Here is a 4,154-nt window from a genome sequence, read left to right on the forward strand (position 1 = left end):
GGAAAGCACAACCTACATACTAGATACAATAAAGACCTCTTAGAGGTTCACAATTTCTATTAGCATATTAAAGACTGTATAGTCCATGGTAGAGAAACTTGCTTAAATTATCCAAATCAGAATATACCACAGTCATTCAACTTTTAAGTATTTTTAAAATCATCCCATGGCATTAAAGACCATAAACACATTTTGGAAATTCAGTCCTAGGTTAATCCCCAAAACTAAATTATTCTACTTCTACTATATGATTCAAGTTGCTTTTCTGTTAGAAAGAATGGATGTAATTCAGAAGAGGTGAAATCTTATAGTGTGCATGTTTGGAAAATTTATTTTAAGTTAATAGCAGCTGAAAGGTGCAAGGTGTACTTACTGATACTAATTTTCCTGTAATATTTTTAGATGCCTGGCATTTGTGCTCTTCAAGATGAGTTCCAGAGGGGCTAAAAAGGAACAGATTTTCCACACGTTGAGAAATTATAACTCAAAAATTTGGTAAATTACTGATAAATAGTTTTTATATATAAAACAAAAGCCAAACAAACTGCTTGCTATTTGGCTGTAAGAACCAAAGAAAGAACTTGTAGGTTTCAACACATTTGAAGCATATCTGTGGTCTTTGGTCCATTTTTTGAGAATAGCTTCCAGAGTTCAACTTTAAAACATTAGGCTAGATTAGACAATCATAGTAATTTATTGCTTAGAAATACCAAAGAATTCATCCAGGCTTGAAGTACTTAGTAATTAACTAGTCCTGCATCATGTAAGATATCTTTTATTATTACCAAAAAAGGTGTAAATATTTTATTAATAGTAAAGTACCACTCTTTATGAGTGATTGCTTTTACAAAAGGGGTCAAAGATTAATTATATAATGGTATCCCTCTTCCTTGCATGCTGATATATTGTCTTCAGCGGAAGAAAACAAATAAAAGTAAAGATGTTATGTCTTGAATGAAATATAAGTTTGAGTTCTATTTTTAGACTTTGTAGTACAGGTAAAACATATCCATCATATGAGTTGTTGCAGGAAATAACTGAAATCCGGGACCTAGTAATTTATTTTAAGACATTCCTAGCAGGTATAATTATGTACATCACGCCATTGAAAATCTCTTGATTTCCTTTGTAGTTCTGGAACATGGGCAATATTGAAAGCATTCTTGGATTGCTTGCTCTATGGCCACCTCCTTCCATAGGACTTTCTGTCCTGGAGAGTCAGGAAGCTCAAAGCTCTACTTCCCAGGCCTCTAGGTTCTAGAAGTGAATTTCATTCTACAATTGAATACAGAATTCCATGTAAGATTTTGAGTGAAAATCAATAAATGTTCTCACCCTGCCTACTCCTGTTTTTCTACAGGCAAATGAAGTCACAGAGAAACAAATGTCCAAAAGATACTGCAACTTTCCAAAGCCTTCCCCAAGTTGACAGGCAGCTTTGGGCAGGGGCGGGGGGGAGCCATTGAGTTGAAATGTAAAGAAATATGTTCAAGTCCCAGCAAGTCCTGTGGCCCCTGTGGTCCCTTGACTCCCACTTCACCACCGCTTCTGACAATTTCCTAAGCATCACATTCTCTCTATTTATTCCATTTCAGCTTAAAATATCAAAAGTGGTTTCTGCTTCTTGGACTGAATCAGGACTGATAGAGTAGGGATGACATACAAACAAACTGTTATAGAAAAACTTTTAAAATCTTTCATATTAAAAAAATCAAAATAAACAAAATTATAATTGAAAATTATTACAGCCCTGAAACAAGTTTTTTTGCAATGCATATGGAATTATATGTGCATTTATTTTCTGTAAAAGTTGTTGGAAAAAATTAAGGATGAAATTTCATTTTCCCAAAAGTTTGTTCGTTTTTTTTTACTTATGTTGATGATTATACTTTTTTTCATTTAGAAGTGAAGAGAACAGAACTCTTATGTTTCTTTTGTTTTTTTCACAGAGAAGTATTTATGATTTACTGAGACTGAGAAATTAGCAGAAATGGATCAAAGTTACAATGTTGAGAAAAGGAGGTTTTATTATCTTAACTTGACCATAAATTATAATTTTTATAAAAGTTATATAAACGCAAGCTGATCATCTTTAAAGTCTCAAAGAGCCAAATACAAATAAAGCACAGAAAATTAACTGAATTTAAAAAGTCTGACATAATTCTTCCACGTTATATGTAATCACAAGAAGAATCATTGCAATAATTACCCAAAGGAATATTAAAGGTAACAAAAGAGATGTTCAGTCTTAAATGTAAATTCAAATGTATAGTGTATCTATAATAATAGATCAAAGTGAAAGTGTATCTGCAATTTCTAACAGTAATAAACATGTTAGCTTGCAAATACTGTATTCTTCAATGAAATAAGAAAGCAGATCAAGGATAAAATGTTGGATAGTCTTATCAACCGGGCACCTTTCAGGACAGTTTTTCAGGGTAGTGTTCTACACATGTAACTGAACTGTTTGTTATTATTCTAAAGCCAGTACTTTATTTGCAGAGTCTGCACATCAAAATGTAACAAATAATTATTCATCAGGATTGGAAGGAATACCAAGTATTATTTCACAACTGCCACTATGTGTTTCTTCTTCTCTGACACAACTGATACAGATCCAGGCTTGCTATGTTTGAGATGATTCACCTCCTTTCGTGGGCGAGCTTCCTTCATGATGCGCTGTTCCTGGATCTGGCTGTAGATAGATTTTGGTAGATGAGGGTGACAAGCATTGCGTTTTATATGAGGATGATATTGAAATTTCTCCTTCAACTTCTGGTTATAATCTTTGGCTGCTTTTTCTCGTGATGTAAGCACACCCAGTTTTTCAGAAGCATTAGCTTTCCATAGACGAATGTTCATTTCATCAGATCCACACATAATATATTTGCTGTCAGAAGTCCATTTTACACAGATAACATGTTGCATTCTCTTTGTGTGATAGACTTCTCTGCTTCTACTTTTGTCCACAGGAAAGATATGAACAGATTTATCAAAACTAGCAGACACAAACTCTTTCCCAGTGGGAGAATAATCCACATCAAGCACTGCAGATACATGATCCATATGTACCATTACGGGAGTGTCCAGTGTACGCATATCAAAAGTATACAAGTTGTAATCTTCATTCGCTGCAGTAAAAATGAAAGCTTCATAGGGTTCCAACAAATTGTATTTGTTCTCATATCTAAAATGACCTTTTTCAGGGGAGTAGCTTGCCTCATATCATATAGTACTATATTCCTGTCAGAAGCGCAACTTCCCAAGAGAAATGTCTCAATTGGGTTAAATTTAACACTACTTATACTGTCGAATCCCCAGGTCATTGAACATACAGGACTTGTTCTTTGTTCATCCCAAATGTCCACTTGCTGTCCACATGTGGCAAAAACAGCTTCTTTCCAGTGATGATCAATTCCCGTATACACTGTCTTTCCTAATATTGTATGCAATGGTTCCTCCTCTTCTCCATAGCCCGGTCCATCCATTTTCCACTGCTTCACAGTTTTGTCATCACCAACAGTAAAAAAAGTAGTCTCACAAAAGCGAGTACCTATTCCTCATACAAAACCTTCATGTGCTTGTATTGTACGGATACATTTTCGTTTAGTCAAGTTCCAAATTCTAATCTCTCCATCACATGCCCCAGACAGGACAGTAGCCAGGCTCTTTAGATGCTTTGCCAAGCAATTGACTCCATCTCGGTGGCCATCCAGAGAAGCAAGGAATGATTTTGCAAATACCCGTTCCAGTTTGGCAGCATTTAAAGCTCTTACGTATTCTCGTGGGACCTCAAAAGGATTTAAGGTAGGATCATAGTTTCTTGGAACTCTTTGAAAGTCCAGCTTGGTTTCGCGTACATAGTTGTCCGGGTTCCGGCTCAGCATCTTCACCTTCATTTTGGCGGCTAGTTGTCCCAGACCCCCTAAGCCTTTCCTCCACGTTCGGGTTACCCCGGCCTCCTCAGCCACATGCTCCAGAACTCTTATGTTTCTTATTTATCCATCTTCATCACCAGTAAATCCACTTTTACCCTTTGAATAAGCTAAAATTTATATAATATGTATTAAAATTGGCTTGTTAAAGGAAGTATTCATGTAATTTATTAAAATGGCCTTTCTCCATCAGACTGGTATTGAATAAAACTAGGATTA

At 35.4% G+C, this 4,154-nt stretch overlaps 1 pseudogene; it reads right to left on the reverse strand.

Moving 5' to 3' along the window:
* Window positions 1-2,528: 2,528 nt before the first annotated feature.
* On the reverse strand, window positions 2,529-3,930 carry LOC114219525 (DDB1- and CUL4-associated factor 13 pseudogene; annotated as a pseudogene).
* Window positions 3,931-4,154: the final 224 nt, after the last annotated feature.

This window comes from Eumetopias jubatus, unplaced genomic scaffold (assembly GCF_037043125.1).
Source record: "Eumetopias jubatus isolate StellerSeaLion01/CBP00866 unplaced genomic scaffold, mEumJub1_p1.0 scaffold_6, whole genome shotgun sequence".
Classification (NCBI taxonomy): domain Eukaryota; kingdom Metazoa; phylum Chordata; class Mammalia; order Carnivora; family Otariidae; genus Eumetopias; species Eumetopias jubatus.